Consider the following 25,277-nt stretch of genomic DNA (forward strand, 5'->3'; position numbering starts at 1 on the left):
TTCTCTGTTTGCTGTCATGCATTGACTCACAGCTCCCAGAGAGAGAAGTGAATTCTCCACTTCCCCAAAAGGAGACTCGGGATACCAGAATCAGTCCCTCTGCCTTCTCAGAATCTCGTGTGTGTGTGTGTGTGTGTGTGTGTGTGTGTGTGTGTGTGTGTGTGTGTCTGAAAAGACATGTCCCAACTAAGCTACAGAGACCACAGACAGGTTATTTGCATGTTCATGGGAGCTTGTCTGCTTCCCCTAACAGGCCTAGCCAAGTTGCTAATGATGTATATGATGCAAGTTTTTCCTCACTATTTATTAAATTGCACTTTCAAATGAGCAATTCTGTCCTTAAAGACAGAAATCCCAACCATGTGTTCAGTCATGCAGTCTGTCAGTTCATAAACTCTGCCAAAAGCTCAAACTCCACATAGAAACATTCAGAAGACATGCTAGAGGTAGAAGAGTGTGCGTGTGTGTGTCTGTCCATTTCTGCATGATAGGGAAGGGAGGAGGAGACACCTAAGCCTCTGGTGACCACACTTGCAGATGTAAATGTAAATGAGTATAATATTAACCACCACATCAATCCATGTGGATCAATAAATATGCTCAAAGATTTCAAAGGTCAATTAGCAATTACAAAGCACAAAGAAAATCATAGGCAGGTAAGAGAAAAAAAACAAAAAAGCAAAAACAAGGACCTTTATCTTAACATTAATTTAAGTTTGGAAATTGATAGGTTGAAAGATAAATGACTGAATAGATAGGCAGGAGGGAAGGGTGGCTAGGGACAGACACACGCTGACATAAATCTTTAAATGCTGTCCCAATATTTTGCCTCATCCTTCCTTGCCGCAGTTTGAGACATGTTATTACGTCCACCTCATTGATGTTATTTATGTGCCCAAGGTTAAGAGCCAGAAGTGGGAGTGGGAGAGAACGCTTAATTCCCCACCTCTTGTTCCTTGGGGCCCTACCCTGACACCCCAATGACACAGTGCTCTCCACTGGGGAAACAAGAACAGTAGGGAAGAGGTGCTAGAGAGGGGGACAGACACAAACCTTCCCCGTGCTTTCATAGTGAAGGACAGCCCAGGAGTGCAGAATGAAGAAAAGCAACAAAGGTATTAGATCCCAGATGCACCAAAAACACCGGCAAAGAGAGGATCCATATCAAAAGCTTCCGATCAGCAAGACATGGAGATTGCTTAGATCCAACCTTGGTGCTAATTGCTTAACAGCTGAAATAAACCAGGCTGGAGCAACCAGGGTCAGAGCTGTGTGGGAGGCCAAAGCTGCTGCAGAAGATTTTAATAACTGCTTGGAAGTGACTTTTGGTAGAGAGTAAGTAAAGAACTACAACTCTGTCTGTGTTTCTTGTTTCTTTTTCTATATACACTATGCCGAGTCCACACCGTGTTAAAGAGTAAAGGTTTATCAATCTCCATGATAATCTAAAAAGTCACCCCTGTAATGAAAACTGCTAGTAAGTATCTACAGGTAGTTTTTCACTACCAGGACAAAATCTATAAAGCTCGTCTGCCCTACCCTAATTAGATGCTACGAATTACCTGAATGCAGCTCCAGGCCTAAAATCAAAATGTCCCTAAGGATTAAAAGCCTCTTTGCAAGCTCCTGGAACCAAGTCCCTTTACCAATCGGAGAAGGAAAGCCAGCAAAGCCAGCAGTAGGGTGGCTGGCGTGGCCGTGGCCTGAACTTTCCTACTAGGGAGAAGTGCAAATGCGAAGCGGAATTGCTCTGGTGGACTTCCCTGGACACGTAACAATAAATGGTTCTAGGAGGTCAGCGCATCCTTACTACTGAAGGGACACCCTAAAGTGCTGTGGTTAGACGGGGCACCCCTGTTGTGTCACCAGAACCCTGCCAGGAGGGGGAAGTGATGACACTGTTCACCGTGGCCATAAACAGTGGCTTTCAGCATGAAGGTCTTGACCCACTGCCCCTGCCCCACAGCTCCCTCCGTCCCAAAGATAGGCCTGGGTTCCAATATACTCAGCCCAGGTTTTGCTATCTACCTCCAGGCGGGATCTCTGCCCCATCTCAAGTCTCCAAGTGCAAACACAGGGGGTTTTTGCTTTTGTTTTTGTTTTTCTTCAAAGTAACGATGAATTTCAAAATTACTAAAGCATGCAGGAGGTCACCCTGGGAGGACACTGAATTTTTGGGTAGACACAGACGATGACAGGGAAGCAGATAGCAAGCATCAGAATCAGGGCTGAGTTTGGAGCATCTTCGGTTTTTTGTAAACGAGCATCCTTTGAGGTACCAGCAGACACAAACAGCATGAAACTCAGTTCTTTCCTAGGCAAGCATGAGACTAGAACACAGCGTGCCATTATCCCCTGAGAGCTGCTGTTGTGAGCCCACTTATCCACACACTCAGCAATTACCCGCCATGCAGCAGGTACCGGAGTCAGGCACTAGCAATACGAACGCTGACAGCGTAACCGCTGATTGCTCAGTCCTTGTGGCTGACAGGGGAAGGCAGGCAGAGTCACAGTCAGAAAGCAATGGCGCCAATGTGCAGAGAGCAAGAGACTGAAGAACTCAGCCCTGAGCAGTACGTCGCTATCACACCTCTCTCTTTAGGGGATCTGAGGAGGGAGGTGGTGGGTGACTTCAAAGAAATCGTTCTTTCCAGACACAACCGGGCAGATGCGCACCTGTGACCCCTCAACAGCTGTGGTAACTCCTGCACAAGACCTGAGCAAGCTGAAGCCAGAGAAAATGACAATACGGAGGAGAGGAGGTGGGCACAAAGACCTGCCCCTCACGGGAAGCTATTAATTGACAGCTGCTGGGAGAGGAAAAATCAGCTTTCTTCAAAGGAGTGACACTGAGTTTATGTGTACCAACCATATTCCAGACCCCATGCTTGGGAGCAGCTGGCCAACAAATCGGACGCCATACTTTTCGTGGGATGTTTTTTGTTTGTTTGGTTGATTTTAGTACAGGTTTGTCTTTTTTTTTTTAACAGAGAAAATATGAAATTGGATAGAGAGGAAAAGCATCTGGGAGTTGGAGGAATATAAAATATATGATAAAATATATAGAGAGATATAGCTATACGCATATATGTGTGTATATATGTATGTATATATATATATAGTTCTCAAAGAACTTAATTTTAAAAATTAAGTAAGCTATCCTCTAAAAAAGAAAGCAATGGCACATGCAGACATGCATACGTGTACAGCCACACATGCGTCTGTGCACATATTCAACACACATGGGCACATGAACACATACATGCATACTCTATGAGCACACTCAGAGAAAGCAGAGCCAGTACTCTCTTAGAATACCTAGTGGTGGGAACAGCGCCTCCCAGTAGAGAGAACCCACAGAAAGGCCACAAGAGTCCCAGGAAAGACCTAGAGCAGCGATGGGCACACAAGGGAGCAGTGAGCTGAACATTTAGTGGGACAGAGGGCATCCTGACTGTTCCACCTGTAAGTGAACCTATGCCCCTTCGCAAAACACCCCCAGTCAAGTTTGTCCATAGATGACATGAATTGACAGTTGGCTTTTCCAAATTTCTAGTCATGAAGCAATGAATCTGTCTAAAGTCCATTCCAAAACAAAGCAAAATCAAAGAAATATTTATATACTTGTGAATCTGCTTTAATGGGCTGAGTGGGAGTCAGGTCCCTGATGACCAGCATGGGATGGATTGTGTAGATCAGCACATTGCTAGGGTGTCCCGGTCCCAGGAGCCTGATGAAGCTGGCCCTGGTGAGATGGGTACACACACACTTCCTCTGGCTCCATAGTGTGATGTCACAGATATCGTCCCCATGCAGGAAGCACAGCACAGGGTACCCTCCATGGTGTGCAGGGACGAAGACCTACTAGCAACCAGCTCTGAACTCTGTTCCTCTCAGGACCACCTAAGACAGTTAGGGCATCTTTATCCTGTCCCCAGACCCTGCAGTGCCCAGTGAGGGCTTCAAAAAGGTAGAGGATGAAGTGTGGAAGACGATAGAACCTTCCCTAGACCACTGGAAGTCTCTCCAGGCTGGGTAACCAGGACTTCCATTTGCTTGAAGACACTAATCATCAATACCTGTAACTCATTCTGATTAGTCAGAACTCGTACCAGCTCATTCGCTAGCTACTTAGAATTTAAAGGGAGCTATTCGGGCAAACTCATTTAGAGCTAATGAAATCCCTATACGAGCTTAGATGAAAATGGAGAATGTTTAAACTTCCAAGTGGCCCCTTCAATGCTCTTCCTTCAGATCCCTGCACTCAGGAGGCTAAACTCACTAGGTGACCATTTCCAGTTCTCTGAGCCCTCACCACCAGCGGGCCAGGGCCTGACCCAGTCTGGAACTCAAATGGCCCAGCACAGATGCCAGCAGCCATCTTCATGCCAAGGTTCTGATGAGAAACTCTGCAACTCCTCACAGCCAACACAGAGGCTAAGGCCTGCGAGTACTGGTCACAGTGTGCCTAAGACTCGCCCAGGGCTCAGTTTTATCAACGTGTATTTGCACAGCTAAAACACCAGGGCAGCCACCATCCGTGGTGCAGCTGCGGTGTGCAGGCCCCTCCCCCGGGCACCATTGTGTGGACTCTTAAGTGTGAGGCCAGACAGGTAGGGGCTAAATTCTCTTCCCTCAGACTCTGCTTCTCAGAGCGGGATGTACCTGATTCCACGTCTACGCATCTTCTCACCTGTTCACCCTTTTTCTGGGAAGAAAAAAATAAGTCAGCTTACAACAGGCAGTTGTTCTACTTTTGTTCCATCCCTAAGCACTTCATGTCCAAGGGGAAAGAAACCTGCACAGCATAGGAAAGTCCAATACTCTTCCGGTTGAGCTAAGGAAGGAAACGCCAACTAGAGGTAATGCATAAAGGGCACAAATCCAACAGTGACATTTTTGAGAATTTCTTCCGCCTCCTTTCATGACAGACTACTTCTATCCAGTCAGAGAACTCTGTCTCACTTCAGGTCTGACCTGATGTCCTCACCTGGACAAGGGCAGGCCATCTGAACCACGCTGTTAGAATCGACAGCGCCCAGTAGCTCCTGGAGTGTTGGGTAACTCCTCAGAGCAAGCCCGTGGCAAGCAGGGATGGTATGAGAACCGTGCTTATTACACGGTTTCCTTCGCAATCAGCCTCACAGAATGGAATCCTTGAAGACACAATCACCAACTCAAGGAGGAGCCCAAGGAGCCACCACACTCTGCCCAGCCTCTTATTATACAAACGAGATCTTCACCAACCAACCAATTGAGAAAATTCTCTAGACCTTATTTCTCCATTTGAGAAATAAGCAAAACAACTTCATGACACTTCCTAATCCAATAAATTAATTAAACGAATCAAATTAAATAATGCATGGAAAGAGCTAGATAGCAATGGAAGCATGAAGGGGGCTCTCCGTGGGGAAACTGAGACTAGGGGCCTTATGTGACCACGGTGTCCGGCACGGGTTAATGATGTAATAGTGTCCACTGAGAACTGGACCTTGAGTTGTTCACGCTACATGGACATAGAGCAAGAAACAAGACCCCATGATCCTTGAACATCTTCCAACTGCTTTTCCTATTAACCAGGGTTCCATTTGGCCTTAGAGATGGAAGCAAACACATCACCTCTGCCCCCAAGGTGATAAGAGACTGGCATGCTGGCAGTCACTGTCCACACGTCCACTCTCCGTGGTAGCCTCCCTTGGTATCGAGCAGGTGAACAGCAGCCTCGTGTGCAGATAGCCCATTTCTGAGCACTTCCTGGAGCCCTGCAGTCTGATCACAGAAGGAAGTGGGCACAGCACTACTGGACAAGGGGAACGCTTGGTCCTCATCCTCTGTCTCGTGGTCACGGTCATACTATGAGGCATGCAAAGGTCATCACCCACCCCCACTCCACCCCCACTTTCCAGATGAGGGAGCAGGATTCCGCGGACCATCCTGGACAAGCAGCGCTTCCAACAGCAGAGGCAGAGCCTTCCAGACTGCAGACCTGCCTACCAAACCACACAGGTGACCATGGCATGCAAAGCGTCAGCTCAGAAAAAGGACTGGGGACCTTTCCCCAGCACTAGATGTTGATCTCAGGGGAAGGATGGAATAGCAATTTGACGTGTAATTGTTTGCCCTTCTAATAACAAACTTTGTCCCACAGAGGACTGCCCGGCTTGGCTCCAGGAGCAAGACAGGGACAGATGGAATCATTCTGTGAAAAGTAACTTTCTGTCCCCATAGCAACTTCATCCCTGCCTCCAAAATACTGAAAAAGATACACATCTAACTGCTTTCCACAATTTTTCAGAAACTGGCTTTCAGTTCCACACCCGTTACTGGGAATGTTCTCATTATAAAAACAGAAACACAAGATCATATTTTTAAAAAAGAAAATTTTTTTAGATCACCCTTAGCACCATACTTCAAGGCATCTATTTTTAATGTTTCTGTATATTTCCTTTCGGTCTGTCTTTGGGTCTGTGGATTGGGGGTGAGGAGGTACAATTCAAACCAGATTCTCAGGAAAGGTAAGGACGGCTGTTCAGCCTTTGCTCGCACTTTCCCTGCTCCAGGCAAGACTGCCCGTGTGTGCCGAGTGAACAGAGGAAGAAATCGCTCTTTTCTCAAGGTAAACATGGTTAGTGCTGTGGACGATTACACGCAGGCTGAAAACACCAGTGGAGAGAACTGCTGCTCTTTGGGACTCGTCCTTCTCAGGCCCTCGTCCCCTTGTTCCACAAGGGAACCGATTTTCCCTGTGTCGATTTTAAACCCAAGACACAGCAAAATAATTGAACTCAGAAATACACCTGCAATACCAGAATAAAAGCACAGTCCGACTTTGGAAGTGCGTCAGACTTCCAGGAAACAGTCAAATGTTTAGTCTGTTTTGGAAAGAGAGCAACAGAGATTCCTAGACCTTAACCGTCTCCACTTTGAGCTTTTCCTGGCAACAGAGAAAGAATATAGAGAAAAAACACACACCTTCATAAGATGATTTCTAGAACATTCATAAATCTAATTCTAGGTCACAGCTCGACGAATTTGCTCTAAACATATAGCAATATTTAATTCACCCGTAATTTATGCAACTAGGGATTTAAGACTGAAAGAGTTAAAAAGGAAAGCTAGAGATGGGGTAGAAAACAATTGCTTCTCCTGAGTTGTAGGAGGCAGCTATTTTGTGGGGGAAAGAATAAAACAAGAATTTGATGTAAAGCCGGGCGGTGGTGGCGCACGCCTTTAATCCCAGCACTTGGGAGGGAGAGGCACGCAGATCTCTGTGAGTTCGAGACCAGCCTGGTCTATAAGAGCTAGTTCCAGGACAGGAACCAAAAGCTATGGAGAAACCCTGTCTCGAAAAATCCAAAAAAAAAAAAAAAAAAAAAAAGAATTTGATGTAGAGATCAGGAATGGAGCTCAGTGGAAGAAGGCTTGCCTAACATGGATGAAGTCCTAAGTTCAGTTCCAATCCTGAGGGGAAAATAGTATAGGTAAGTAGAGACTTAGCCCTGGGATGGGGGATGAGAGCATTGAGTGACATGACCCCCAAGCCTGTTCCTGTACTTTACCCCCTCCATCAGAACTTACTGTTTGCATTGAGAGTTGACCTAACCCACAGGAACAGAGGTGTGATGGCCTTGCACCCACCCCTGACAGCCACCTAGGCATCAACACACAGACAGAAGCCCATGAACTGCTCTGCCTCAGCCCCAGAGCCTCACCAAGCCCTGAGTCTTGAACTTCTCTGGGCCCCTGCCAAACAAGGACCCCTAACTCCCATGCCCACTTGTCTATGTAACTAGCAAAACCGCATTGCTGCTGGACAGTGGACAGGGCAGTGATCTGTCTGCTCTCAAGAGCTTTCTCGGAAGGGATACCTTCCAGCTCTAACAGAATGCCATAGACAGGAAAAAGCACAATGGGGAGGCCACCTGACCAAGGCAGGACACCTGAGCAAAGGCCTTAATCAGGCCAGGAACACTCATGTTTCCGGCAGGGAGATCACAGGGAGTTCCTGGGATAGGAACTCCTTGTGAGGAGCTTTGCAGGGAGGAGTCAGACTCCCAGGTGGAGCACACACAGGGAGCACCCTAAGGGGTGGTGTGATCTATGATGCATTTACAGATAAACAACAAGATTTATTCAAAGGCTGAACTATGTGATGGATTAAAGATGCCAGCTGTGAGGCCTGAATCACTGGGAAGGTGGAATTGCCGGCGATCAAAATGAGACAGCAAGAGACTAAAGGACATTAGGGAGGAGACCAAGGGGATATTAGTGAACATACAGGGCCTGAAAGGGACAATGATGGACAGGAGAGAGAACAAGAGGTACCTCCATATAGTTTGAAGTGAGAGTATTTTTTTAATTTTTCCTTCCATTCTTTCCCCCCTCTCTCCTTCCCTCTTTTCTTCCTTTCTTTCTTTCTTCCTTCCTTTTATGGTGCTGGGGACCAGACCTATGGCCTTGATAATTATTGGCAAGGGCTTTACCACCGAGCCACACCCCCACTACGGTTCATTTTTCTACACTCTGACTGAGACACTTGGAAATGAAACTGCCCAGTAGGCATCTTGGGGTAAGAGCTCTGAGCCTGAAAATCAGGGCAAGCTCCCTTATGTAAAAACATAACCACTCCAGCGAAAGGATTCTGCTTCCATCTAGAAATCTCTCCACATGCAAATGAAGAGGGGGCCCTGGTTCCCTCCTGACTATGACACCAACTTTGCCTCGCTGGCAGGGTTCACGGCCGATACCCAAAGATAGTCTTGCCTAGACAATGTTATCTTAAATGACACCGAAAGTGACAACCAGGTCCTAGAAGGAATCTGCTTCAAGCGAGAGTATGCTAAATTCTCCAGCCTGCTTTCAAGAATAGTTCTTAAATTCTTTTCCCAGCCTTGTCGAGATATCCCTCTGTAGCACCTCCAGGAACAAGAAGAAATGCCCCCTCCTTGATGTCTTACCATAGCCTAGCAACAGTAGACGAGAAAGTAAGCTTCATGGATCACAGTTACCGCTGTCTTCCGATGGCAGACAGTATATTTGAGTGACAGACAAAATAATGAGTTTATCTATTGAGGCAACCCATGCCCGGTTTCTAAGCAAATGCAAAGACTGTGTTTCATCTACAGTTTTCCTGCAAGGCAGACCCCTTCATCAGGGACCCTGCCATCTTATTGCAAGCCCGCCACCAACTCGCTGTGCGTAACTACAAGGAAAGTCCTCTGCAGAAGTTATTTAGCAAGTATTGATCACACAAGCTAATTACCAGAGATCAGAAAACACTTCATTTGCCACCTAAACTATTGACCGGTGACCTCAAGCACTGTTAAGAGGAGCAAGCGCCTGCCACTGCTGTTCTCCTGGGAAACTAAGAGGGACTGACCCAAGGAAAACCAGCAGACATGCCAGCCCTCGGTCCTTATTACCGGCTTCAGAGACAGGGTGGAGTCTGCTGTCCCAGTACTTGTCTTTAGCAGCAGCTTTGTGCAGCTGCAGGCGCTCATGCACCAGATGCAACATTTCCTGGGGCTTCCAGGGAGAAGGCAGAAAACTGTGGAAGCAAGTGTGAGCATCAGTGTGAAAGGCTTACACTGGGAACACAAGAAGGGGCTCGGGACACTCGGCAGAGAAAGAGAATAGTCACCACACACAACGGTAAAGATGACCAGGAACAAGGAAGCATCAGCCATCTCTGCCAGGACTGGCTCAGCGGCCGGGACCACACCACAGGCAACCGGGACAAGGCACAGAAGCAGTTTGGGCCAAAAGGAAAGAAACAGCTGAAGTCAGCTTGGATCCCCAGCTGAACACCCTGTACCAAGACAGAAGCCAAAACTATGTTGGGGGTCAAGGGGAAGAGGTTAGGCTGTGGACGGAAGTTCCCGTGAGTGGAACACAGGCCCAGGAAGGGACTGGACATCATGCCAGCAGCAGGATGAGTCTTCAACATGGTCAGAACCTGCAGTGCTTCTCTGAGGCCCTTGAAGAGTCATGGATTCCCCCAGAAAACACGTGTTTCCTGTGGAAGGACATGAGCGCTTGCTGTGTGCCCCCAACTCACACTTGCAGCAGGGCGCCTCTGTTCTCCACCACCCCCTGGAAAGGGCTTCACAGTCTGACCCCTGTACTCTTGTGGGTTTAACTACATATACTTGCAAATTCAATTTCTAGTGCTTTATCCTAACCTCTAAAAATTGCAGATACCATGTGCCCGCCCCGCCACCAACTGTAATTCCTCAGACTCTATGGCCCTCAGGAAACAGCCTCCTGTGGGGCTTGGACAGTAACAGGAGATTGCCTTCCAATTTGGCTTTGCACATTAAAATTAAAAAAAAAAAAGAACCAAGTTGAATTCCACTCTCAGCTAAAAGGCACATTGATTATAGAAGTAACAAATTTATTAATTACACTTCAATGTATACTTCACTAATTATTTGCTCCATAAAGCCAAGGAACATGAAATTAGATGTCGTCTGTGAAAAGCTTTAAAAAGTTAGAAATGTTTTGCAAACAGAAAGCATTATTTTTCCCACATGAAAGTGATGGATCTGACTTCCTGTGGGAACTGAATGGGTATGAGATTTAATCATTTATCGAACTGTAAACAAATAGGAATTGCTAAACAACAATGGTCAAGCCCCAACCCTCAGTGCGAACAATCAGCGATAACAATAGGCCAAAGGGGCTATAATGACTGTGCTGAAGCTCCCTCCCAAAAGCCTGGGCGTCAGGGTGGCAGTCTAGGGAAATGTGATATCCCTCCGCAGGTGGGATGTCTCTAGGTCCTCAAGGGTTTGCCTTCAAAAGCCATAGTAGGACAACATCCTCTTTGCTTTCACGTTCTGGTCAGGACATGAACCATTTTGTTCCACCACATGACTCCTCCCATCCCCCCCCCCAATCCCCGCCATGATGCACTGCCTCTGCACAGGCCCCCAAACAAAGAGACCAAGAAGGTTTAAAGCCATGAGACAAAATGACTCTTTTCTCTCTATGGGCCAGTGATGGCAGATCTTTGTCATAGCAACAGAAAGCTGGCCAGTACAGTGAGCATACAACAGGCTTGTTTGTCTCTCTCAATGGGCGGGGGGCGAGGGGCATCCACAGTACGGCACCATGACACAAGACAATGATCATAGAATGCCAGCCATGGCTGATGCTAACCAAACGTGTGCTCTTGTCCTTGTTTACAGTCTTCCAACAAAATTCCTCACCCTGTTTTCGCCTTGGAGAACTAGCCCATCCTTCAACTACAAAACCTGTCAGGACCCCTCGTGCCCAATCTATCCCAGGAAGACTTTGTTCCTTCAACAGCCCAATGCTGGGCTGCCTCCCACCACAGTTTCACTGTCTTGAGCATGAGTGCCCACAAGTGTCTGAAATTTAAGACCCTTGTGTCTTACCCATGATGCACATTCCATGAAGCCAGTTAAAGAAATGTTACTTCGCCCCGCGCTCTGTGCATGTCAAACACGGAATTAACTTACTAAATTAAAAGGCCCCATTCTTAGGAACTAAAACAGTGCCCATGCTCCAAACATGAGTAAATAAATAATCTCAGTATTTTGAAGACAGTTTCTCTGCGTCAGCAATGCATTAGTCTTTCACATCACCGAAGCTGCCAGTCCCTTGCGACCCTCCGAACAAAACTTGTGAAAGGAGCCCTTAAGTGTCCACGCTGTGAAACAAGCATGGATTTTGAGTTGTTGGCACATAAAAGCTACAGACATAGGAGCTAGGGGGTGTAGGTAGCATAGTACTTACTAAAGAGCACGAGTTTGTTTTCCAGAAACTCTAAGAAATAAAATACCAACAGAAATAATTTAAACCTAAACTCTGAAGTTTCAGGAGCTGTGAGCACTGCCATGTATCCGTGACAGACACATCAGCCTCCCCTACATGTAGTCACATGGCTGTGTGTTCAGCTCTATCTTACTCCATGTTCCCAGTGCTGGCTTAATGCCCTTCTGAAAGCTCAGACTCTTCAGTCCTGCCACACTGGGGACAATAGGTGTGAACAGGGTGGTGGGAAGTGGAGGCGAGGGACACAGTCAGAACACAAACCTTTAGTCCGTACTAAAATCTCCCTTCATCCTCCAAAGTCGGCAGAAAGCCTCCCCTCCCTCCTCCAGTGGGTCTGTCACTACGCTGTGCACACCTGTCTTCTGACAGCGGGGGACAGACCTGCATCTTTCGGTATTTGCACTCTCAGAATCTAGGGCTTGGACAGCATATGAGTTCTAGGAGGAAAGAGTGAGCGAAAGGTGGGCTGAGGAAGCCCCTGCACTCGCCACCCTTTGGGCCTAGCGGCCTCTCTCTCCACCATGTAGGATGCTTTTCTGAAACGAGACTGGATTATAAGTCTGCTCATGGAAGAGCCCTTATTTGCCAGTTGCTTCTTATATCATATTCCATTTTTCTCATAGTCTCTAAGTCCCCAAAGAGCATGAACTGGGCCTCTTACCACATTTCAGTTCCGGGCAGGCACTACACACACACTTCATATTTGGCTTAATAGCGTCCATTTAGGAAGCAGTGTGTGTGGTAATGGACCCCTCCCAAATGGTTGCACACACCCTTAGCTCATTTTGTCCTTCCCAAAGTAAGAAAGGGGCAACTAGTTACGCTGGAGATCAGGAGAGTGAGGGATGGCGTCTAGAAACGTTCTGGGTTGACAAAGTCTCCAAGCAGTCCAGGAAGACGAGAGGGATGGCTAGAGGAGAAACAGGTGACAGCGACCCCCAGTGATAAGCCCTACAGGGATCCTGGAGCCACAGGCCTGCTCAGTCCTTCCACGGATACTGCGGGCAGTTACCCCAAGGTTTATGCTCAAATCCCTGTACCAGCTCAGCTTCGTCAGTGGACCAGGCAGGGACAGCCTTCTCCATCAGGACAGGACCTTTAGTTATATAAGTGTGCCCAGATTTTAAAAACTTGGTACAGCCGAGTGTGGTGGCACCGCCTTTAATGCACTCAGGAGGCAGAAACAGATGAATCCCTGTGAGTTTGAGGCCAGCCTGGTTTACAGAGTGAGTTCTATGACAACAAAGGTAACAGAGAAACCCTGACTCAAAAAAACCAAACAAACAAAAACATGATTTTCTTGAACTGATGTACTATGCAAAGCTAATTATAACTGTATATCTTAGTTAGGGTTACTATTGCTACAGTAAAAACACCACAACCGAAAGCCAAGTTGTAGAGTGATGAGGGATTCCCCTCTGTATGCTGTGAATACCATTGGTTAATAGAGAAACTGTCTTGGGCCTGTACAAGGAGTAGAGGTAGGCGGGGAAAACTAGGCTGAATGCTGGGAGAAGGGAAGGCGGAGTTCAGAGAGAAGCCATGGAGCCCTGCCAAAGACAGATGCCGAAACTTTAGCCGGTAAGCCACAGCCACGTGATGATACACAGATTAATGGAGATGGGTTAAATAAATATGTAATAGTTAGCCAATAAGAAGCTAGAGCTAATGAGCTAAGCAGTGATTTAATTAATACAGTATCTGTGTGGTTATTTCAGTTTCTGGGCAGCCAGGAAACAAACAAGCAGCCTCCTCCTACAGTAGAGGAAAGTGTTTGTTTTGGCTTATACTTCCACATCAATAGTCCATCACTGAAGGAAGTCAAGACAGGAACTCAAAGAGGGCAGGAACCTGGAGACAGGAGTTGATGCAGAGGTCACAGAGGGGTTCTGCTTACTGGCCTGTTCATCATGGCTTGTTCAAAATGCTCTCTTCTAGAAGTCAGGACCACCAGCCCAGAGATGGTGCCATCCACAATGGGGTGGGCTCTCCCCCATCAATCACTAATTAAGAAAACGCCCTATAGCCAGATCTTGGGGACATTTCTTTCAGTTGAGGTTCCCTCCTTTCAAATGACTCTAGCCTGTATCATGTTGGCATAAAACTAGCCAGCACACTGTATACATACTTTTTTAAAATTCTTTTCAGATGAAAAATATTTGAAACACAGAACCACACCACTTAAAAAAAAAGATTATGTCATAATCCAAACACCAATAAGACAAAAGCTAAGCATGATTAGGGTGGGGCAACAATTTTAATAGCCAAAGTTGCAGAAAAGCAAACATCCAGCCAAGCCAACTGAGAGTCAACACCACCTTGGACATCCTGCAGCTAACATATCCAAAAGGCACCCAGACAGTCAATCTCTGCACAAGAGTGAGCCAGAAACTAAGAACAAACAAATAAAAAGCAACTCCAGGCAGCCATACACAAAGGAAGGTTACACCCCATGTAACCTTCAGACACTTGGATACTGAGTAAATGTTCTAGTACCTACCCAGCACACAGCTTCATGGCAACCACATTCACCAAAAAGTGGTACCATTTGAAGACACAGCACCACCATGGGCTCCAGAACATGCCAAGGGACTGTACTAGCCAGGTCTCTGAAATGGTCATCACCCCATTAATGAGACTCCATCGCTAAGATCTTGGTACTATGCACACTGCCCACTCCCCATGAGAACAGGTATATACCTTGGGAAGAATATGGCACTCACTGTGCCTCCAGACACACAGAAGAACCTGCTCTGAGATTCAAAGCTCAGGCAGATGGTGCAGAATGACTCCAGGAAGAGACGGCCACCCAAGCTGCACTGCAATCTGTCTTTTCCATGCCTGTACCCCTGTTGAACACTCCTATGAAGGCTTCACTCAAAACAGAACTGCTTGCGCAATCCTAAGGACCCTGCCTACTGTCTGCCAGGTACTATGTACTGAGTCATGCCCCCAACACACACCCACAGAACAGATGAACGCCTTGCACTGTACACAAGTCCCTCCACCCCAGGAATGAAGGTGCCTATGAAGATAACTACAGTACACTAATTACAACCAGCCCTGGAAGAGTGATCCCCTCTTCCTGCATCCTCCAACTGCTTCAAACAGTCTGCATCTATAGCTCTTCTATAAAAGACTGACTTTTATTAATCAGACCCCACTAAAATGATTTTCATTTCTCTCAAGATTTAGGAGCGAGCAGTGTGGGAGGCAAGGCTTTGTTGGGTAGCATACAGGTCTGGAAGGGTTGAGACCTTCATTGAAATGTACGAGCACAAAGAACCTGACATGCCTCAGCAGAGGACATAAACGTGTAGCACAGAGAAGCAACCACTTAATCAGCTCGGCATTTAACTGCAAGTATTGTCCTGCAAAGGACCCAGGCTCAGTTTCTAGAGCACAAGTAGGTTGGTTCACAGCCTCCTGTAACTCCAACTCAAGGAATCGACTGTCACCTTCTTCTGAACTTCAAGGGCACCTGCACATATGGGAAGATACCCACAAACAGACACACATATACAATTAAAAATATTTTTCTAAAAGATTTCTAAAGGTGAATAGTATATACTCATCATAAGAAATATTTTGGAACAATATCTTACAACCAATCGATAAGATTCTATATATAAGTTTATACCCAGTCAATAAACCGAGCAGAATCAACTAAACTGCTTATACTGATCAACTCTAGAGATGGTGGAGCCATAGGCAATTTCGGTAAATTTTCTTTTCCTTATTTCTTTCCTATTTTCAGTAGTAAATGAACAGGAGAAAAATCTTATTTCTGCCCAGCTATTAATAGATACAGCTACGTTTGGACAGGCCCAAGTTCTGAGTACCCACAGTGTTGCAGATACAAGGAAGACAGAACCTAGACCAGGATAGTCATTGAGAGACCCCATCTGCCCAAACAGAACCTTCCAGACCAGCCTGTGGACCAACCCAGCAAAAGCTCCAACATGCCCCCGCAACGAGTGTCGCCAGATACATATTTGTATAGGAGATGGCACACAATCCAGACAATAGCCCCAAAGAAATGTCTGCTAGATATTGAGCTTAGAAGCTGTCCTTTGCTGTCCTATGGCCATGAGAAGGTCCCCAAACACAATAAGGGCTCAATTTTCTATGCATCTCTCAGATCTTACCTCTTCCTATAATCTCAAACCTGTGGACTCTGTGTGGATCCCAAGATGCACAAGTGTTCACAAGGAGTATATGTGTATCTCTGTGTGGCTAACTAATTGATGCCCTATGGTGCCAAGTCCAGAATCTTCAAGATGTGTTTTCAAATTTCTTCACATGTGAACCAAAGAGAGAAGTGTGGTGCTCCGTGATCCTAAAGAGACACTTTGAAGTCTTCCAGCTTCCCCTCCACCCCACACACTCTTCTGTGGACCTGTTTTATCCCTAGGAAGTGGGCAGTCACGCTTCTCCAGCTATATTCCACTGTGGAAAGAGGAATGCATATAGTTTTGAAGGACGTGGAAAAGCACTCCGCTGGTTTGTGCTTTGCCTTTCTTTCAAGGAATTGAAGGTGTGAACTAACAAACACAAAGATGCTGGTGGTCCAGTTCTCAGAACTGAGGCTCTCACCACAGACCAGAGAGCAGAGAGTGGAATCAGAACAGGGAGAGAGGTGAGGAAACACCAAGTGGGGGAGGGAGGTAGATGGGAGGACCGTGAGCTGGCTAGCTGGCCAGAATCTTACTGAGGCCTACACAAAGACAAGTAGAGAAACGGCACCCTGATGTGGGATTCCCCTCTGTATACTATGAACATGTTTTATTACCATTGGCCTATGGCAGGACAGGATATAGGTAGGTGGGAAAACTAAACTGAATGCAGGGAGAAAGAAAGCAGAGTCAGAAGGACGCCATGTAGCTGCCAAAGGAGATAGATGTCAGAACCTTACTGATAAGCAACAGCCTTGTGACGATACACAGATTAATAAAAAAAAGGTTGATTTAAGATGTAAGAGCTAGCAACATCTTTAGTCATCAGAGAAATGCAAATCAAAATGACTCTGAGATTCCATCTTACATCTGTAAAAATGGCCAAGATCAAAAACACTGATGACGACTTATGCTGGAGAGGTTGTGGGGAAAAGGGAACACTTCTGCATTGCTGGTGGGAGTGCAAGCTGGTACAACCCCTTTGGATGTCAGTGTGGTAATTTCTTAGAAAATTAGGAAACAACCTTTCTCAAGACCCAGCAATGCCACTTTTGGGTACATATCCAAAGGATGCTCAATCATGCCACAAGGACATGTGTTCAACTATGTTCATAGCAGCATTGTTTGTCACAGCCAGAACCTGGAAACAACCTAAATGCCCCTTGACCAAAGAATGGATAAGGAAAATGTTCTACATTTACACAATGGAGTACTACACAGAAGAAAAAAATAATGACATCTTGAAGTTTACAGGCAAATGGATAGAGCTAGAAAACATCATACTGAGTGAGGTAACTCAGACCCAGAAAGACAATTTTCACATGTACTCACTCATAAGTGATTTTTAAACATAAAGCAAAGAAAACCAGCCTAAAAATCACAATCCCAGAGAACCTAGACAACAATGATGACCCTAAGAGAGACGTACATAGATCTAATCTACATGGGAAGTAGAAAAAGACAAAATCTCCTGAGTAAATTGGGAGCATGGGGACCTTCGGGGAGGGTTGAAGGGGAGGGGAGAAGAAGGGAGGGGAGCAGAGGAAAATGTAGAGCTCAACAAAATCAATTTTTAAAAGATATAAGAGGTAGTTAGGAAAATACCTGAGCCATGGGTCAAACAGTGTTGTAATTAATAAAGTTTCTATGTCATTATTCATGTCTGGGTGGCTGGGAAACAAACGTGCAGTCTCTATTTACAACACCCATTTCTTCTCAAACTCATTTGGCCTCTGAAGAAGAACGTGTAGCCTGTCTGTGTAGCCCTTTTCCAAAGTATCAAAGCCACACATCTCTTAGCCAGACGGCCCGAGCTGTTCAGGACTCCTTTTTTTGTTTACCATTTTGTATAACTTTGGATAACTTCTTGACTTGGGTCTGTGCAACGTGAATGTCAGCTGTGTGTGTCACAGAGCTTCTGTGAAGATCACATTAGCCAATACATGTGCAACTCTAAGAAGAGCATCCAGCAGAGAACACATACCCATAAGTGGCATTTCTGCCACTGTGCTCTGACTGTGTGCCAGGGTCCGTACAGGTCCGCCCAGATTCAAGGAGGCTTTCAGAAAGCAGCCCTCTGGCCTTAGACAGTGAGATTCTACTACAGAAATTGCCACCCCAACTCAGAGCACAGGGTGCCAGATCCTGGGGCCACATACAATAGGAACAATGCTCAGTTATGCCTCCCCAGTAACTGCCTATATCTGGAGAGAAGTGGCCCGCAAGCACACAGGAACCAGCGGTTTGGCAGGAAGCCTGCATTCTGCAAACCCCAAGGGCAGGAAGTCTACACACACCAAAGGGTCCCCACCACACCCTATGAGAAGGAAGGGCCAGTCAGAGTGGATGGGATGGGTTGTTTCCTCTTCAAAGTAAAGCTTTGAAGAGACGCTCCAGGGCAATCAGAAGCAGGGTGGCTAAGGGCACACACATGTTTCTCACAGCCACCCAATTCCTGACCTTAATGTCACTTAATAAGGCAGGCCTGGAGTCCTATCTGCAAGCAGAATTGCAAATCACTTGGCTGGGACTCCACATAGGAGGTGGCTTTGTAATCTGAGCAGTGTGTCCACTAACAACTAGAGCGAGACCATTAAGTTCATTACACCTGTCACTCTGCCAGCTGAGTCGTCAAACTGCCATGATAAAAGTACATTATGCCCAAGGAGTGCCACCCAACCCCCTCCCGGACAGCGTACACCCATCGACAGCAGGCAATTTGTTCTTGGTGTCTGTACCTGCATAAAGAACACAACTGTAAACAACTTGGAAACACGGCTGTGGAAGACCTCGGGCTCTGAGCAGCTATGAATGCTTCACTTTCCTGGGAAGAAGAACATGGCTATAGACCAAGATGGAGACAGAGACGGACAGCCTAGTAAAAAACATAGTGAGTTGGGACGGAGATTTGTTAAGCAGATTCTGCTGAACAACCCAGAAGGGGTGAGAGGCACACCCTTTCCACCTCTCAACCAAGTTCCAGCACTCCGGGCAGCAGGCAAGGCCTTCTGGGCAGCTGCACCTTCCACCAGGCCTCGGGAGCAGCACATAGCCAGCTGGGCTGCACAGTGGGTTTGCAGGGCAAGCGTGGTGCAGACAGCAGTAATTTATTTATCCCTGTCATGTAACATTAACAATCTGTCTGGAGCTTGGCAAGCATCAACTTGCACTGTCATATAAACTGTCTGACAAACTTAAAAGTTTCATAAATGCTTCTCTTTCCCCAACAGACAACAAAGCATCATTTAAAAAAAAATAGTTGTTATCTTTTCTGTCCCATCTCTCTCTTCCTTTTTCAAAAACTAAGGGAGAACAAGAAAGAAAATCAGCCACCAAAGAACCCGCCCAGTCAGAAGTGACCTGTCAGCGATCTCCACCGCCTCACGGGTTTCCCAATATCAAGTAAACAAATGAATGGGGTTGGGGGGGGCAACATGGGTCAGCTGTGAGGGTGCTGGGGTTACTGAAGAAAAATCTGCAAAACAAAAATATCGTCATTAAAAATTAATAAAGGGTGTGGACATCCAGCCCCCACCTTGCTCCACTCATGGGAATTTGAGCCAGACATTCTGCGTCCTCGTTAAGTGGAAGCTGGCAGGCTGTCAGGGTTTTAGTGGGTTCTGGGAATGCCAATATATTAACCAGAAGACTTTTTGCATACCCTTCAGAGTTTTTATTCTAGAAAAGTCAACCATTTGGCACAGTAGAGCCTTATTTTTGTCCAGGAAAGCTCTCGGCTGCCAATCAAGGGAGAAATTACAGCTACGTTCTTCATAATTTCCAAGACCTAACTGGAAAACAAGCTTGGTGGAGAGAAACAGCTTAAAAAGGCCAAAGCACCATTTTTAGGAGGAATTCAAAGAAAAGCAATTCATATTTAAATCAAATGGATATGTATCAAAACAGACATTATTCTCAAGTCTTCCTGCAACAGAGGAAAACCAATATTAATTGGAAATGTGAACCCAATAGAATCCATAGCCATGAACAGTACAGGCGCTTGCTTATTCCCTTTTGTTGCCAAACATGAACACAAGCAATGGCATACGTGTACACATGAGCACATGCACTCGCGCATGTGTGCATACACACACACATACACACACACATACAATCTCCCCCAAAAGTGGCAGGTCTTGGGGTTATAAAATTCAAATCATATGCAGAATTCCTGTTCCTATTTTGTGGGGTACGGGCATGCATGTGTATGTGTTTATGCGTATACACACGCATGTGCGGGCCAGAGGTCAACATCAGGTCTTTTTCAATCTCTCTCCACTGTACTTTTTGAGTCAGGGCCCTTTCACTGAACCTGGAGCTCGCCAAATCATCTAGACTGGCTGGTTAGCAAGCTCCAAGTATCCGTTCATCTCTGAAGCTCAGCACTGGCGTCTACATGGGCACCAGGGATCTTAACTCCGGTCCTGGTGCTTACGTGCCAAACATCTGACTGACTGAGCCATCTCCCCAGGCCCTGTTTTCTTATTTTAAAACTCACAATTCACTTCCCGTGTACACTCATAATATAGGTCAAGATGTAATTCCCATTTAACGCAGCCCATGCTGGCAGAAAATAACTTTGACACCAGAGAAATAATGGCTTCTGAGAGATTTTTCTACCAAAAAGGACTAAGGACACAGAGAACAAGTGAGCCAAGGACAGATGGGAGGACAGAAAGGAGGGAAGGGAAACATAGGAACAGCTACTATTCATGTCCACACAAATCATGTTGAGTAATGCCAACATTTTCCAGGTTAAAATGCTACACTCCTGTTACTTCCCTGCTGTCGCTTTCAACTCTGACCCCAAAGGAGACATGTATGCTGGAGACTCCACATGCCCAGATACAGCAGAAAGAAAAGAGGAGACATGACCAGGGGTTCTATAAAGATTTACCCAATCAGGCCGGGCAATGGTGGCGCACGCCTTTAATCCCAGAACTCGGGAGGCAGAGGCAGGCGGATCTCTGTGAGTTCGAGACCAGCCTGGTCTACAGAGCTAGTTCCAGGACAGGCTCCAAAGCCACAGAGAAACCCTGTCTCGAAAAAAAAAAAACCAAAAAAAAAAAAAAAAAAAAAAAAAGATTTACCCAGTCTACACACTTTCAGGTATTCCTGCTCAGAATCCTACCGGTTTTGGCTTTAAATGATGACATAGGCCAATCCTACATACCACTGTAAAGTGACTGACAGTGTGGGGTACATGCACAGGGATCCAGAATTTGGGGGTCTTTACTTACCAGACAGACAGAAACTACACACAGGGAGCAAAGTCATCCTTCTCTCTCTTTGCTTCCCTGCCAGGTGAGGAATCCACCCCTCCAGCAACCCGGATAAAAAAAAAAAAAAAAAAAAAAAACAGACAGTGACCCAGGAGCTACAGGGCTGCTCTGCCAGGCTGCTAAGTCAAGCAAGACTACAGCACAGACCCAAGCTGTAAACACCTCTGCAGACGGGTCCTTGCTCTCAACACGCCAGGCAAGAAAACTATTCTTAGAACAGTTAGCAGTTGGGGGAAGACAAATATTTGCCTATGGATGTCTATATTCTAACGGTGAACGGCGGGGAAAGAACTGTGGAGCCTCACATCATATGCCAACAGATGGCCACGGAATCACTCAAAAGGCACCTGGCACTGGCTGGGCGCCACCGCGGGATCGTGGTCGTGAAAAGCAAGCACCCAAAAGGACTCGCAGATAGCCGTAACTACCTGCCGGCAAGAGTCTGCTCCAACACAAACACAAACTTACAGGAACTGGAACCAGAGACGGGCAGTGAACTCTTCCAGGGGTAAGAGCAGAACGCTAAGACACTAGAGGGCTTTGTTGTTGTAGGAGTTGTTGTTGTTTAGACAAGGGGAATGGTAGCCACAATTCCATGACAGTGGTCCCGGCTCCGGTTCTTAACTGTGTTCTACATTCATAGTAAAGTTGTCTCTTAAAGAATTGAACTTCCACGGGGATGGCAGAAAACAAATATTAAATTTCAATAAATACATGTGGATAATATTCAGACCCATTCTTGTCCATGTCATGATTCCAATTTGACGTTGTTCCTTCACAGAACATATTTTCTATATCCCAAAAGGGATGTGCAAAGGCAGAGTCCCGATGCCAGTGAGCCGAATTTACACTCGAAGACTATAGCTTCTCTCATACAAAACGTGGGCCTGGCTTGGCGTGTGTATACTTCATAGAACCTCCCATGAAAACCAACACATAGTCCTGAAGGCCCAGGTTAACTACAGTTAGGAGGATAAAGTATGGGGACACCCAAGCTAATTAATAGAAGGAGCCATGGTAAGTGAGTTTGGCACTGCTAACCCAGCATAGGCCCCTGCTTTTTGTACCTGGTGCTGGGACTGAAAGCCAGGACCTCAGCATCCTAGGAAAGCCAGCTGCGGGGGCACATTACCTCCCCGCTCCAGCACTCTACTCTGAAGGTCCCGCAGGACTCACCATCTCTATCCGGGTCTACCTTTAACACGGTTCTTGAGGGTCACACCCCAATGTGAACACACAGAAGGTCACCAATAAATATCACAGTCATAATTAATTCTAACTTTCAGTGAGGAGTTTCAGGGATGGCAAGGTGGCAAAATAATTAGAAAAGAAGGAGAAAAAAAAAACCAAAGAAAACAGACACAGAGGAAAAGAAAAGCCAATCAAAATAATCCGTTCTAGCTCATTAAGAGTCTTTGTGGGAAAACAGAACACTTTGCTGACGGATGTGGCCACTGACACTCAGCAGTCACTCCTGTGCTGGGGCAGAAACTAGGAAGCTCCACTTGTTTTAACGAGTTTCTTGCTGTCCTAACTGGCCAATGCAATGACTCTCCAGGTAACCCGGAACAAACACGTCTGGTGTGGGCTCTTGGAATGATGCCCACCCACCATGCACCCCTGTAGTCCTGAAACCTCTGCACACCGAGAACCCTCCAATTAAAAAAAAAAAAAAGAAAGGCAGACAAAAGTTTAAAACCAAGCAAGCAAATGCTCTCTGTGGCACCACAGCGAGTTAACGCACAGAGAGCCTACTGTCTCCCAGCAGCGTACTCACAGGGCGCGCCCCCAGCCGTGCCCAGACGGCACGCCGCGCAGGGGTCCCGGGAAGCCTCCTCCAGCCTGTGGAGCGCAGAGCCCACAACAAAGGCAAGTGCAGAGCCCGGCTGGGTGCTCTTCGCTTCCTGTTTATTCCACCGTGAGGGTCAAAGAGAAATTCAACACACGCCTGCTTCCTCCCGGCCCGGAGACCCAGCCTAAGTGTAACAGCAGCCGCCCCAGACAATCGACTTTGCCAACCAATGCCAGGAGCCCCGGGCAGCCCGCGACCGACGTCAAAGAGCGCGGGAGGGGGGGTGGGGGGACCCGGGGAGACAGCCTGAAGGCTGGGAAGCCTGGAGCCCTAGAGCCGGGGCGCAAGGTGCAGGGGGAGGCTCCCGCGCTGCCTTCTCGCTGCTGACCTCCAGCCCCCCACGACTGCAGCAGTTCGCACACAGGCCTAGGAGCGTCGCCGCCTGGGGCACGCACCCCCGCGCCCACCCGGACCGCTGGGCACTGCTGGATGAAGCAGCTTCAGCGGGACACTCTACAACACCGGGTCCCGGTCGGCAAGACTCTGCCAGCCGAGCGCTCCGAGGATGGCCAAGCGTCCCCGGCCGCCCTCCGCGCCCACCCGCGGCACTGCCTCGCAGACCTGGTGCGGGGGTCTCGGGGACGCCAGGGCTGGCAGGGCAGCGGTCGCCGGCGCTGGCTGGCGGGCATCCCGGTCCTCTGCCCGCCCCCTCCTCCCGGCTCTGCTCAGAGGTGAACTCCGGCCAGACGCAGAGACCGCGGCGGGCGGCACTCACCTGCAGCAGCCCCTAGGTGGGCGAGCGGGACCGCCCACCGTGCAGTTCGGCCACCGGCCCTGCGGGCTGCGGGGGAGGGGCAGCGCTCCGGGTGGCGCGACACGGCGCGGCGTGGCTCTTTAAGAGGGACCTGCCACCGGGCTCCCGGAGCTCCCCGCCCCCCTTTCGCCTTCTCGGGACTTGCAGCCTGTCTGGCGGCCGCCGCGGCTCCTCCCCGGCTCGCTGGGGATCCCCGCCGGCTGACGGGAGGGAGGGAGGGAGAGCGCCGGTGCTGTCGGGCTGGGGGCCGGGTGCCGCCACCGCCACCGCCACCGCGCCGAGGCCGGGTCTGTCTCAACTCAGCCTCGGCCGCTCCTCCCCCGACTCTGCGGCGGGGACCCGGCGCGCGGCCAGACAGCGGGGGCGGGGGGCGCCGCCGGGGATGCGGCCCCGCCCAGGTGCACACCCGGTGCCCCCCAGGCTGCAGGACCTGAGTTCTGGGGGCGATCAACGCACACCCGGGATCCTGAGCCCGGTGAAGAGCCTGGAACTGGGGTGAGAGGGGAGTTCACTCGCTGAGGGTAGGCCACGTGCGGTTTGGGAAGGGGGGCACCTACTGCCTCTTGTAGATGCCCACCCACAGCGGAACTTGATCCAAGGCTCTTTTGGGCACACAGTAGGACTACAGGACAGTTAGTGGGAATGGTTAAGCGTCTGGGAGCCCCCTCCTCCAGGCTGGAGCGAATCCTCCGGACTCCCTGGTATCATGCCCTCTTCTAGGGAAATAAATGCGTCTGGACTGGGCAGCTGGGTGGATCCTTCCTCTAGGAACTATGACCCTTTTGCCCTTGAAGAAAGACCTCCAAGTCCTACGAAAACTGGAACAGGACCTCCACTGGAGTGCAGACAATAGATCATCGGTTCTCCACAAGTACCAGCACAGACACTGGTCTACCCAGCCATGTTTGATGGAGATTGATTGCTGCCACCGCCGACTTTATTGCAGTCAACACAATTAGAGAGTCGAGTTCCTCTCTGCCAAAACTCTCCTCCCTGCAGACCGTTAAGACACATGAACCCAGGTTTCAGGTTGGTCTAACAGAGACGGAAATTTAAAGGAGTAACCATTTCCAACTCTACCCCACTCCCACCTCAGACTTCAAGGATGCCGGAGAAATGACTGTTTTGAAATCTGCAGTTAATGTATCAGTGACTTTTCCATTCGTGGAATATTCGTTCAGTTTTTCTTATGTCTTCAGTTCTTCTCAGCCATCATAGCTATCCATCAGAGTTTGTAATCTAGTAATGGCTACCACAATGGAGAATTGTGTATGAAGCATTTCTCACAGGTTGCTTTTATTTAATCCCCACAGTGACAGCGGACTAGCTCTTCTCCACTTTACAAATGACGAAGTTGAGGCTGTGAAACATTTGATGATGTACCCCCAACCACAAAGATAAAGGTTTAGCGTTGC

General features: G+C 47.8%; 1 protein-coding gene across 5 annotated transcripts in view; it reads right to left on the minus strand.

Moving 5' to 3' along the window:
- The window catches only part of Ldlrad4 (low density lipoprotein receptor class A domain containing 4), a 310,292-nt gene extending 286,242 nt beyond the window's left edge, over window positions 1-24,050 (minus strand). For 3 of the 5 annotated variants that reach the window (XM_057788517.1, XM_057788513.1, XM_057788516.1), the window contains exon 1: window positions 23,824-24,050. The gene's annotated coding sequence lies outside the window, so the exon portion shown is untranslated. Of the gene's footprint in view, window positions 1-23,033; window positions 23,304-23,823 lie in introns of those variants that run through there. The other 2 variants (XM_057788515.1, XM_057788514.1) reach the window with 1 other exon arrangement.
- Window positions 24,051-25,277: the final 1,227 nt, after the last annotated feature.

The sequence above is a fragment of the Chionomys nivalis genome, chromosome 14 (assembly GCF_950005125.1).
Source record: "Chionomys nivalis chromosome 14, mChiNiv1.1, whole genome shotgun sequence".
Taxonomy (NCBI): Eukaryota; Metazoa; Chordata; class Mammalia; order Rodentia; family Cricetidae; genus Chionomys; species Chionomys nivalis.